Here is a 14598-nt window from a genome sequence, read left to right on the forward strand (position 1 = left end):
TGGGTTAAAAAACTAGGGTCCATTTAAATAGGATCAACAGACAGAAATTAAAACACATTTTCACTTCATTATACCCTTTAAAAAGCAATAAAAATATTCTAGACATGGGTTATTTGTATTGCAAATATTTTTTACCATCTTATAGAAAACCTTCCCAATGGCACCTTTTAATTAACTTATGAACAGAAATTCATAAATTTAATATGTTCTAATTGATCAATCTTTTCCTTTATGGTTAATGCTTCTGTGTACAAAATGCTTAATAATTTAAGAATTATTTCCCTACTCTAAATTCTCATACATTATCTTTCAATGTAAGCTTTATTGCTTTGGCTTTCATATCTAAATTTGCAATTGATCTGGAATTAAAGTTTTGTACAATATATGGTGAAGTCAATATTTAGTTTGTTTTTCCATATGGCTATCCAACTGATTTCAAATCATATACTGCAAAGACTGTCCTTTACCCCACACCCCATTACAGTGCTACTATATCATTTTCATCATGTATCAAATGACTGCACACATATATATAATATAGCAGTGTATGGTATAGGTTTATTATAAAGTCTTGTTACATGCTTAATCACATATATGATTTTAATATAAATTTTAGAACCAGCCTGTTTGTTTCTATTTTAAAAAAAAAGTCTATTGAGATTTTGATTACAAGTACATGAACTCTATAGATCAATTTGGAGAAAACTGACATTTTAATAATATTGGGTCTTCAGACCCATGAATACAGGATATCTCATTTATTTTAGGTTTAATTTCTTTCAGTAATGGTTTTCAGTTTCAATACTGGTCTTTCACATGTTTTTTCAGGTTATTTCCTAAGTATATTATATTTTTGATACTATTGTTAATGGTAGGTGTTTTTTATTTCAATGTTCTGATAGCATACAGAACTACAACGATTTCTGTATATTGACCTTTTATCTTGCAAACTTGTTAAACTCTCTTATTGGTTCAAGTAGATTTTTTGTAGTTTCTTGCCTTATTGCAATGGCTAGAACCTCCAGTACAATGAATAGAAGCAGAGACATCATTTTCTTATTCCTATCTGAGGAGGAAAACATTCAGCCATTTACCATTAAGTATAATGTAAGATGTACATTTTTCATAAATGCCCTTAATTTATCAGGTTGAGCTAGTGCCCTTCTATCCTTACTCTGCTGAAAGATTTTATAAAGAATAGATGTTAGATTTCTGTCAAATTCTTCCTCTGTGTCTGAGCTGATTATACATGTTTTAAATTGTTAAAATGTTGAATTTTGGTGGTTCATTTATTTTAAATTTTGAACATTCATTTTGGTGAACACTAAGCCAGTATTCATTTCTGGGATGGACCCCATTTAGTCATGATATATAATCCTACTTATGTATTTTTGGATTCAATTTTATATAGTGTTGGATTTGAGGAGTGAGGAGGGGGAAGGAGAAAGAGAATCCCAGTAACGAATTAGAATACATTTTAGTGTGAAATCTGAATCATTAAACAATCAACAGACAATGCTTTAAGGCTACACATTAAGGCAACATTGGTTATTTAAAATGTGTATAAGCAACAAGGACACTTTTGCAAAAGGCAGTATAAATTAAACAGTTTCTCCAGCTTAGGAAAAGAAAAGCTATTACAAACCAACTACACATCCAAAATGGTATCTTACAACTTAACTGCTATTATTCTAATGCAGGACAGATTATTGCTCAAAACTGCACATTTCAGAACACCAAGAAATTTTCATTTTTTTGTTACATTTTAAGCAAGACAACATCTGAATAAAGACTTAAATTTAAAAAAAAAAGAAATCTAAATCATTAAAATCAACATTTCACATCTAGTGTCCCACAGATAGTTTCCCAAGACACTTCATAAAAAAAAGGTTTCCTGGTCAAAGACCTCTGTGAAATACTACTCGCTATATGAACCTCTCTTAGAAAATCATAGTAAATATTAGCTAAATATTACTAAAGGACCCAAGCAGGCCTGCAGTTAAAAAAACAACTTCATTTATATTTAACTTATTTAAGCACAAAATGCTTTCTTTGTGTAACATATTTTAATATCCCACAGCTTGACCAATCCTAAGAAGAGAAGACACTATGAGAAATGTTGTGCTAGATTATAACAAAGTGGGTTTCATCACACCTCCTGATGTGTGACAATGTCTAAGCAAATAAAATTATGAAGAAGCCAAAGTAAAACAACAACAAAAAAACACAAAAAAGAACATAAAAATCAAAGGAAACTTAGAAGTGATTTAATCTAACAATCTGCATAACAGGGAAATCACTTCTACAGTATCCCAGACAGAGGTCAAAGAGCCTCTGCTTAGAAATAAAACTCTGTATGAAATACTCATATTGCACATAAGCTTAGTAATACAATGAATAATAACGCAACAAAATTTTCTTTGCATAATATCTAACACGGTTCCATGTGTCACTGGATTCTTAATGCTTTTACAGAATAAGAATATATCAATGTTTGTATACTGATTTAATATCATATTTCCAAAGGCCAAATATATTTATATATTATCTCTTTCCACTAATCTCCTCACAAATGAAATAAAAACACATTTAATGTATAAATATGTTAAATATGCATTCAGTCTTCTAGATTACAATTTCCATGATACAGGGATCTATCTGTGTCATCCACAGCTGTACCCCCAGTTCTTAGGTCAATGCTTGGCACAAAATGAGTGCTGAGCAAATATTTATTTAATGAATGAATAAATGTATCTCTGTCATAAAAACATCAAATAATAATTGCTAGAGTTTAATAAGTCTAAAATCAATGGTGAGTAAAATTATGATCAAATTCAACAAATTTGTCAACCAATCTTCAATAAAAAAAGGCTGCCCAAAGAAGGTGCTGCCTGAATCGGGTTTTCAATAAGGAAGAGAAGTTCACAAGGTTTAGACGAGGCAATGAAGAGAGGAAAAGAAACCTGGGAAAAGGAAAGGACACATCAAAATACCCAAACGCAGAGCACAACATCTTATAAGTAAAATTAAAGTTGGCAGGTGGTGAGAGATAGCTGGGGGTAGTTAATATCAGAAGGTTAGGCAAACGACATAGACAGCTGTCCACTCATGAGAAAGCTTTTATGATATTTACTTTATCCAGCTGGTATCAGAGAGCTAATGCTGGGTTTCAAGAAGCTAAGAGAGGGAAGTTCATTTTTTGAAATACAACCTTTCTTGCTGTGTGACAGAGTAGAGGGGCTCACAACCACAAGCAAGACCAGTCAAGAAGCTACTGCAACAGTCCAGAAAAGAGATGATAAGGGCTCTCACCAAGGTCTCTTACTTCGCCTCAACCAGCTTTCAACACAACTATCTCACTTTCTGGAAACGTTCTGTGTCCCATATTCTCCTGGATTTTCTCCCACATTATAGCTACTTTTTCTAAGTTCCTTTTGCTATCCAACATTTATGTTGGAGTGCTCTATGACTTGAATCTTTATTTTTTTTAAACCTACATTCTCTCAAGTCAACCCATCCAGTCCCATGACTTTGATTACTAACCATGTATGATTGCTCTGAAATTTCTCTCTACTACACGCATCTGTTCTGAGCTCTGAGCCACAAACACCAATATCCAAATGACCACCTGATATCTTCACAATTCCTGAATAGAAGATTCCATCTCCCATTCTTCAAAAAAAAAAAAAAAAGAGGCAAGCTTCTCTAATCTTCTTTATCTCTTTACATGTATCACCATCTACTCAGTAGATCAAGCCCAAACTTCTTAAACTTTTGGGTCTCAGGACCTCTTTATCTGAGAACCCCAAAGACCTTTTGTTCATGTGGATCATGGCTATCAATATTTCCCACATTAGAAATTAAAACTGAGAAATGTTTAAAATACATACTAATTCATTTACAAATAAAAGCAATCACTACATGCTTATAAATAACATATTTTTATGAAAAATAGTTAACTTTTCAAAAATTAGAAGAGAAACATTGTTTTACATTTTGTAAATTTCTTTAATGTCTGTCTTCTACATTCAGTTTGTTGAGGTATGTTGTTTTGGCTAAAGTATATTTTTAAAAATCTGGTCTTACACATATGTATAGTTGGAAAATAGAGTGTTTTAATACCCACTGTGGATACTCTTTTTTTTCCTATACTTTATTTTTTTATTTATTTATTTTTTAACATCTTTATTGGGGTATAATTGCTTTACAATGGTGTGTTAGTTTCTGCTTTATAACAAAGTGAATCAGTTATACATGTACATATGTTCCCATATGTCTTCCCTCTTGCGTCTCCCTCCCTCCCACCCTCCCTATCCCACACCTCCAGGCGGTCACAAAGCACCGAGCCAATATCCCTGTGCCATGCGGCTGCTTCCCACTAGCTATCTACCTTACTACGTTTGTTAGTGTGTATATGTCCATGACTCTCTCTCGCCCTGTCACAGCTCACCCTTCCCCCTCCCCATATCCTCAAGTCCATTCTCCAGTAGCTCTGCGTCTTTATTCCTGTCTTGGATACTCTTCTTTAGTACTAACACCAAACTTGACAAGTGGCAGATTCATAAAGGTTAACTGCAATGTGGACTGTCAAAACTTACCAATGAACTTTTGTACTCTGTAATGTGAAAATCCAATGGCCTCTCTTGCCCTCTAAATAGATCTTTTACTCATGCATGATTTTGTAACATCATGCACTGGTCATCTGGAAAATTTTAGTTCCCTTAGTTACTCAGATCCTCTATAAATGTTGACCATTTCATTATACAATATTCAAAAACACATTCATTAATATCACCACTAATCTCATCAGAAGTCTTTAAATACCAGGAAGATGCCAAGGACAGAGTGATGAATATAATTTTTCCAAAATTCCAACATTCACTTTAAAAGTTCGAATTTTATCATTAGTAACAATGTCACTTGATTTCCCTTAAATGACAGGCACTTAATTTTCAAGAAAATGTCTACAAAACACCTAGGTTTGAATGTCAGTTGCTGTTTCAAGAGAAAACAGTGTCCCATGAAAACAGTAGCTGTCAGGCTGCTCCTCCAACACCTGAAGAGAGGCTTTTCTCAAGACAACTTTGATTTGCTGCCATGGTGCTTAAAGTCTGCTTCCCATTTCATTGCACATATTAAGGGACTTGTACTCAAAGGTTGAAATGTGATAAAAATAATACTTCTTCATCAAGTACACTTTAAAATGAAACTCATACTTTTTAGTACTATTCCATATGGGTAGAGAAGACAGAGACTAGTAGTTTGGTATTGCCGCACTGATTCAAGCTAAGGCATCAGTGCTTTTACAAATAATGTCTTAATATTACAAAAATCATTTGCTCTTGCAGACCACATGAATGAACCTCAAGGACCCCACCCAACCCCCAACCCTCACCATCCCCAGAAGTCGAAAGACCACACTTTCAGAAGCTCTGGTCCAGTCAAAAACCTAGAATTCGTCTGTGATTCTTCCCTCCCCCTCACCTCCCTGCTCCCCATTCCAACACACCAGAAAGTGCCATTTGTTCTATTTCCAAAATAAATCTCAAATCTGTCCATGCTTCTCTACTGCCACTAATACAACCCTATAAGGTGTCATTGTATCTCCACCAGAGATTACTCTCATAGCCTAGGAAGTGGTCTCTCGTCTTCCACCATTCTCTTCACAGTGGTATTTCCGATCTTACAGGAAAACCCGAACGAACTTTTTGGCCACCCCAATATTTTGAAAACACAAGTCACTTCATGACACTCCCATTACTCTTGGACTAAAATCCCAACTCCTTGCCAAATACAGGAGGGCCCTGTAAAGCATCTCTTGCCTCCCTCTCCCACATCAGGTCATCCTAGTCTCCCACTAATGACCTGCCATCAACATGAAAACCCCTCTGCTCTTGAAACCCTTTAAGTCTTTCCTGGCTTCAGGGCCTTTGTACGCTGTCCCTACCTTAACAATCCTCTCCAAAGTAGGACCCAGCCCTCCCTGTTTACCTTTCATATCATCACCCTTTCATTCCTATGGAGCAATTATAACAATTTATAATTATCTTGTTCATTTTTAAACTTGTTTATTGTTTATCTCTTCTGCTACAAGGCAGGTAACATAAAGGCAGGACCTTATCATTCTGTTCCCTGCTGTACTCCTGCAGCAAGAACCTGGCACATAACGGGCACCCAATAAACATCTGCTGAATGAATGGAAAATCAGGAACAGGGGACAGATTTTACAGTGGCTTATGTTTAGACGTGTAAGACTTCTGACTGATTAGAAAGTTAAAGACAACTCCAAAAGTCATCATTAGCTTGGAGGACACAGGGCACAGTAGTAGCACCATCCAAACTAGACTGATAGAGAAGAAACCAAAATAGGGTGGGTGTTAGGAAGAGCAGGGTACAGGATGAAAATGATACAGAAAAACCTAACTGTGAGTTATTACGAGAAAGGCCATATATAAAAAGTTCATAACAGCCAAATTTTGCCAAGTAGAATCTTTAGGAAAGGGGAATTCAATACACTGTCCTGTAATTCTCATATCGATTATTTTTATTAGCTAAAGCTCTTCAATGTGTTTGAAAACAGTTCTCTTTCTTAAAATAGAAGTATAATTGACTTACAGTGTTATATTAGTTTCGGGCATACAACACAGTAATTTGATATTTTTATAGAATATACTCCATACAAAGTTATTATAAAATATTGACTACAGTGCCTCTGCTGTACATTGTATCCTTGTAACTTACTTATTTTTTACCTAGTAGTTGTTCCCTTTACCTATCTCCCCCTCTCCCACCCCTCTCCCCTCTGGTTAACTATTAGTTTGTTTTCTGTGTTTGTGAGTCTGTTTCTGCTTTGTTATATTGGTTCGTTTGTTTTCTTTTTTAGATTCCACATACAAGTGAAAACCTACAGTATTTGTCTTTCTCTGTCTACATGTTGTCTTTCTCTGTGCATCCATGTTGTTACAAATGGTAAAATTTCATTCTGTTTTTATGCCTCATTAATATTTTATTGTGTATATATGCCACACCTTCATTATCCATTCATTTGTTATGGAAACTTAGGTTGTTTCCATGTCTTCACTATTTTAAATAATGCTATGAACACTTGGGAACATACATCTTTTCAAATGAGTGTTTTCATTTCCTTTGGATAAATACCTAGCAGTTGAATTGCTGGATCATATGGTAGTTCTATTTTTAATTTTTTGAGGAAGCTCCATACTATTTTCCATAGTGGCTGCACCAATTTACATTCCCACCAGCAATGCACGAGGGTTCCCTTTACTCCACATCCTCTCCAACATGTGTTATTTCTTGTCTTTTTGATGACACCTATTCTGACAGGTGTGAGGTGATATCTCATTGTGATTTTGATTGGCATTTCCCCAATAATTAATGATATTGAGTATCTTTTCATGTGCCTGTTGGCCATCTGTATGTCTTCTCTGGAAAACTGTCTATTCAGTTCTTCTGCCCATTTTTTTAATTGGATTCTTTTTTTATATTGAGTTGTATGAGTTCTTTATATATTTTGGAGATTAACCTCTTACCAAACGTATCATTTGCATATATTTGCTTCCATTCAGTAGGCTGTCTTTTCATTTTGTTGATGATTTCCTTCTCCATGCAAAAGCTTTTAAATTTGATTAGGTTCCATTTATTTTAGCTTTTGTTTCCCTTGTCTAAGGAGACAGATCAAAAAATATACTGCCAAGACCAATGTCAAAGAATGCACTGCCTCTGCTTTCTTCTAAGAGTTTCATGTTTTCGGGCCTTACATTTAAGTCTTTAATCTATTTTGAGTTTATTTTTGTATATTGTGTGAGAAAATTTTCTAATGTCATTCATTTATATGTAGCTGTCCAGTTTTTGTAACACCACTTATCAAAGAGACTGTCTTTCCCCCATTGTGCATTCTTGTCTCCTTTGTCATAGACTAATTGACCATATGAGCATGGGTTTATTTCTGGGCTTTCTATTCTATTCCATTGATCTATGTGTGTGTTTCTGTGCCGGTTCCATACTGTTTTGATTACTGTAGCTTTGTAGCACAGTCTGAAGTCAGAAAGCATGATACTTCCAGCTTTGTGTTTTTTTCTCAAGAATGCTTTGGCTATTTGGGGGTCTTCTGTGGTTCCACAGAAAATTTTAAAATTATTTGTTCTAGTTCTATGAAAAATGTCACGGGTATTTTATATAGGATTGAATTAAATCTGTAGATCACTTTGGGTAGTATGGACATTTTAACAATATTAATTCTTCCAATCCATGAATATGATATATCTTCCCATTTATTTGTATCATCTTCAATTTCTTTCATCAATATCTTATAGTTTTTCAAGTATAGATCTTTCACCTGCTTAAATTTATTCCTAGGTATTTTATTCTTTTTGATGCAACTGTAAATGGGATTGTTTTCTTGATGTCTCTTTCTGATCTAAAGATAGTTTCATTATTAAGTGTATAGAAATGCAACAGACTTCTGTATATTAATCTTGTATCCTGCAACTTTACTAAATTCAGTTATTAGTTCTAATAATTTTTTGGTAGAGACTTTAGGGTTTTCTATATATAGTATCATGTCATCTGCAAACAATGGCAGTATTACTTCTTTCCTTCCAATCTGGATGCTTTCTATTTCTTTGTCTTGTCTGATAGCAGTGGCTAGGATTTCCAAAATTATGTTAAATACAAATGGCAGGAGTGGGCATTGTCTTGTCTTTGATCTTAGAGGAAAAGCTTTCAGCGTTTTACCACTGAGTATGAAGTTAGCTGTGGTTTTGTCGTTATGGCCTTTATTATGTTGAGGTATGTTTCCTCTATACCAACTTTGTTGAAATTTTTTATCATGAATGGATATTTAAATACTCCAAATATTTTCATATATATCCACAATCTCAGTACACATTAAAGTAAAACAATCTTCCCATATTCTTGTGTGTAGTCACATATTTTGCAGAAAAGAAAACTACAAAATTAAGAATCTGAATTTCAGATATAAAAGCTAACTCAGTGACAAAGTATTTATTTATAAGCAATTGTGTCTGTCAGTGGACTAATTCATAATTCACATGACCCTGGTAAGAAAATTATTAAGTAAAATACAAAATACTATATATACTATAAATAAATAGTAATAAATAACATAGCCCTCAGTGACAAGGTATTACATAGCCATCTTAATTTGAACACTGAAACAGCATTTACAGCACCATTCCTTAAATGAAAACAATACCTTTCCTAGTTCCCATATTTTAATAAACTTATAAAATACAAAGCCCTGAGGTAGTTATAAGCAAATTAAATCATGCTAAATTTATACTTTTTTTCTGAATATTACTTGAATTGAATAACCTAAGTTAATATGTTCACCTTGGCCAAAATCTTCAACAAAATGAGCTTTATTCTGTGTCTATAGACATCCTCAATGAATTAATTATTTCTTACAGAAACTGCCTTAAAATCATACATTTCAAAACACTAACCTGATTTTTTGGTCAATTATAAAGTACAGTACTAAACATATGACAGAATAAAAAAGATGAGACTTAAATATGCATTGATATTTGTAAGAAAATCATTTTGTGCATTTTATTTGTGATCGTGATTGGTCAAAAAAGTTATAACTAGCCATTAAATTTAAAAAAATTAATTATAGTCAATATTAAAGAATGCTTAGCTGAAGAAAAATATTTCCTTCATTCTGCAACAAAAATTACTTAACAATAAAGACTTAAAGGTCAGTCAATCTTGCAATCTTTCAATTAAACTTCTAACTTAAAGCTTAAAGTAAATGCAATTCAACTAACAATGGGTATGTATAGATTCTATTCATTAAAAATCTTTCTCTTTGTTTCCAAACATATATTTTGATAATTTCATCATTCTATCCAGTTTCTCAACAACCAGTTTTGACACAGTACTAAATCCTAAATATTGAACTATGTACATACCAATCTCAAGAGATTTCAGATAAACAATGATCAACTATATCGTTCCTTACCTAACACATACTTTTCTATATTATTAAAGACTCCGGAAGCTACTTCCTGCTACTCATTACAGAAATTTTTAAAAAATATTCTCAACAAAGGAGCAAGTTAAAAATGGCAATCCAAGTATAAAATAATAAAATTATAGCACTGGAAAAGAAGCAGTAGAAGACCTAATTCTAGTTTAAATCTAGCGCTACAGTTTCATTCATAAAGCAGAATGTTCTGCCTTATTTTTGTTAATAGTTATAGGCACAAAGAAATGTACATTAGAAATAAATATAAAAAATGTTGAATATCACTGATAAAGAATACAAATTTAAGCAACAGTGAAATAGTATACACCTGATAACCTTTCAAAATGACACATATTTAAAAATTATACATAATGCTTACATACGTGTAATAACCTTTCTAGAAAGCAATATAGCAATAAACATTAATAATCATTCATACACTTTTACTCAAGACTCTCAATCCCACAATTCTATCCTAAAGAAATAAATCAGTGAGTGAATTTTGGATTACATACAAGAATGTTTATTAAAAAGCATTTATCATAAAGGAAAACTAGGAGCAACATAATGGTCCAACAATATGAAAATGTCTAAATAAATTACAGTAAACATACAAAATAGAACCTTAGACTGACCAAATGTTTATTAAAAATTGTAATGATATTTAAAGATGTACCCAGTATAATGTGAAGTGAAAAAGCAAGATTTGGAGACAAATTTCCATGTTATATGTACTCAAAGTATACTGTTCTTATCAGTAACAAGTAGATAATTGTGTCCTGATTTGTTTAAGCTAACTATCTTGCCAAAATATCAGCCAAGTAAGGGTAGGAAATTATCTGTTTTATACATCACTACATTCCCACGGTGGCTGGCAGAGTTAAACATATAGCAAATATATAGTCATCTATGATTCTAACATGATTTCATAATATTTTAAATCAAAAACAGGGAGTTGCCTAATAGAATAAAATTATTTTTAAGAAAAGCACATTTGTATACATGTATGGGTATTAAAAACAGTACAGGCAAACGTAGCTTCCATAATAGCAAAAGGATAATTCAGACCAACCCTCCCCTCTGAGGGCAGTTAGTTACACAAAAGAAATATTTTTCAATCTGCTTGAATGCATCATGGAGCTGTGGAAATAGGGAAGAATTAAAGGACCAGTGTCTGAGGGATGAAGGAAACCAAGGAGAAGTGGGTCTAATATCTGGGCATTTTTTGCACTGCCTGTGGAGGGGCAGTTATGATGCCGAGAGGCTGTACAGCACTTCCAGCCTCTTGGGACTAGAGAAAGTGTAGTCCACGTCTCAACAAGGGGCTGTGGCGAACAGCCCCACAATTTGGGTTGGGACCTTGAAAGCCTTAACCCTGGTAAACACACCTTCACAATACTAAATCATCTGAAATCCTGAAACTGGATTGAGGTCATCTCTGATAGCTAAAACCCCCGGGCACCTGGCAGAAACACATGAACATACACTCTGGAGAAAGAGAATATCTTAGGTTTCAAATTACTGCTACAAACAATTCTACACATATAATCTCCAATGCATAATAAAAAATAACTAGGCACTCTAGCAAATAAGACCACATGAACAAAAATCAGCAGAGAGAAAAGACAGAATGAAAATGCTCTCAGACAGAAGGTGGAAGATGCAGGAAGGAATCATAAATAAAGGCAATGGCAGACATTTAAGTAAGTATTATCGGCATGAACCAATAGATAAAAGTGACTGTAGAGTTAAAAATAAATCTAGAATTGAATACATGAAAACCAATATATAAAAGAAGGTTAAATGGAGATAAAGCATGTTAAGGTTCCTATTACAATGTCTGGAAAAAGGAAAGTACAAATTAGCCTTATCTTTATTCTTCTAGTCTTACTTATCTTGTCCAAAATTTATTTTAGCACTTCTTTTTATTATGGTATAATTTATATACAGAAAACTTGCCATTTTCCTGTTCAATTTCCATACATTTTGACAAATTTAGCCTTGTAACTACCACCAGAATCAAAATTAGAACAGCTCCATCAGCCCATAATGGAAGTATCACTGTTTGTTTATCCACTCTCCAATTAACATACATTTGCATTGTTTTCCAGTTTGGGACAATTACAAATAAAGCCACTATAAGTATCTGCATACAGGTTCACATGTAAGTTTTCACTTCACATGGGTAAATATCTAGGAATGGGATTGCTCAGGTAACGTTAGATTTTAATAAGGATGCTTGTAAAATAGAAGGTCTTTATTTGGTATGATAATAAGAAAACGAAAAGTACCTGAAATCATCCTGCTTCCCACACGCCTCCTTGTGGTCTCAGTGAGGTTCTCCTTACTCATTCTTCTTTTGTTTACTCTAATAAAATCATCACAAAAGATGGTATCATGTTTGCCTTTTGTATTTGTATTTTTGTCAAGTCATCATGTGAGGAAGAAGGAAATAAGAGATAGAATTTCTAATAAAAATTATGGCAAATTTAGAAATGTATTGAACCTTTTAATTTTGTGGAAACGTAGACATTACTGTCCCCTGACAATTCAATGACTTAGAATTGGTCTAAAATAAAATAAGTAATTGGATGCTGAGAGAACGTAAATGCTGTATTTTCACTGAACGATTAAACCCAGTATGAGGAGAGTTGTTTATGAATTCCTATTCCTATAAAATGCATATGGTTGTTGACTAGTCAATAGGAGTGGTGTATTGAAAAAAGTAGAACACAGATAGCCAGAGAAATATTTAAACTGTTAAATATAAACTTTTTTGATATGGAATAATTTATGGTGAATTTTTTCAAGAGAGTGAAATGAAGAAAAGTTCACAGCATTTGGCAAACAACCCTTTCTTTGAACTAAATCTTTTTAAAGCTGTTGTTACACTTCAGACATGTTCTCTAAAACATCTGAAAGAAGGGTTCTACATTACAAGGCAGATAAGTGTCTACTGAAAAATCACTTTAATGTTGTTTTATGTTAAAGCATCACTGAAAAGTAACAAAACAAAGGTTGAGATAATCAGGACTGATGGTTTTATTATGGTTCTTGTTGACACCTGCTGGTTCAATCTTATCTTCCTCCTTAATATATATATCCATGTATAAGATATAAGCATCTTAGATGCAAAAGCTTGTAGCACGTGAAACAGAATCCTTAGATTAATCAAGGGACCAACGACCCAAAAACTAAATGAGCACATGTCAGGAAACTAATCACTTCCCATATCCACTGAGTTACTGAAATCAGTGTTGTGGCTTTACTATAACTCACTTCCCAATGAATTTAATTAATACAAATTGCCTGTGACCTAATATTTTGATTCTGCCTTATTATTTAATTCTGATACTAAAGTTACGTTTTTAACCTTCAACTGCAAAAGCCAGTAGGTCATGCTGTTAGAACTCAAAAATGCCAAAAAGTTGACGTCTTTAAAAGTATTATCTAGGATAAGTTTCGATTTGTTGTTAGCAAATTCAAAATTCTATTCTTGTAAATAAGACAATAATACATGTCACTTACTAAGTCCTCAAATTTTTACTCTCTTCCCTCCCTCCTTCTTGCCCCTAAACCCATTATAAAATATTATTTTAGAGGATTGTGATCATAGCTACTACTACACTGCAACCTTTATTACCGATCACATCAGACATCATGCAAAAGACCTGAACGCATGAACAACTTTAGATGAAACAATTTCTTCAGGATTATAAATTAGTAATAGAACTGCAAGGAAAAAGATTTTAAAACATTGGATTTCATAATGCTAAAAATGCTTCATACTATAGTTGAATCATCCTCTGAATAAATACATCAAACCTGAAAGAATAAAGTTTCTTCTTCCTAGAAACTTCGGTGTTTCATAGTCCTAACATTAAAAAAAAATTTTTTAATGTCTCTTAAGGAAAAGAAATGCTCCAGTGAGCCGTCTTTTTACTTATCTTTTTACTTGCTCGTACTCTTTCCCTAGTTCAGCAAACCTAGCAAGAAACAGGCTTCGCGTGCCACCATTCAGTAGGGGAAAGGATTAACTCAAATCCAAGACCAAGGATACACAGGAGGAAGTCAAAAAGTGTGCAATGTAGGCTGTGAGTAAATACATTTCCTTCACTTCTTAATTATGCATTAATATGTTTCTTCCACAGCAAATAGTTGTTTAAACCAAAGTAAGAGGTATTTCCAAATACATCATCCTGAACAAAATTAATCTTGAGTGCAGCCCATGAATCAGTAGTTTGCGACCCTGGTTGGCTACCAGGTCACCTGCGGAGTTGTTCTTGTTGTTATTTAGCTGCTTGGGCTCCCTGCCCAGATTCCTGCCCCCTGATTCTGACTGAACAGGTCTGGAGTGGGACCGGCATCTCTCCATTAAAGAATAAATACATACCATTTCTTCTAGGTTATCCATTTTATTGGCGTATAGTTGCTGGGATATATCTGGAGAAAACCATAATTCGAAAAGACACACGCACCCCTATGTTCAAAGCAGCACTATTTACAACAGCCAAGACACGGAAGCAACCTAAATGTCCGTCGACAGAGGAATAAATAAAGAAGATGTGGTGTATACATACACACACACA

The 14598-nt window shown here is 33.7% G+C and overlaps 1 protein-coding gene across 8 annotated transcripts in view; it reads right to left on the minus strand.

Moving 5' to 3' along the window:
• NEK7 (NIMA related kinase 7) overlaps window positions 1-14598 on the minus strand; it is a 146187-nt gene that overhangs the window by 93347 nt on the left and 38242 nt on the right. For 2 of the 8 annotated variants that reach the window (XM_029231249.1, XM_029231248.1), the window contains exon 2: window positions 12301-12377. The exons of the other annotated variants lie outside the window; for them this stretch is intronic. The gene's annotated coding sequence lies outside the window, so the exon portion shown is untranslated. The remainder of the gene's footprint in view (window positions 1-12300; window positions 12378-14598) is intronic. 8 annotated transcript variants of the gene reach the window in all.

This window comes from Monodon monoceros, unplaced genomic scaffold (assembly GCF_005190385.1).
Source record: "Monodon monoceros isolate NGI ecotype Baffin Bay Population unplaced genomic scaffold, NGI_Narwhal_1 Super_Scaffold_18, whole genome shotgun sequence".
NCBI lineage: Eukaryota > Metazoa > Chordata > Mammalia > Artiodactyla > Monodontidae > Monodon > Monodon monoceros.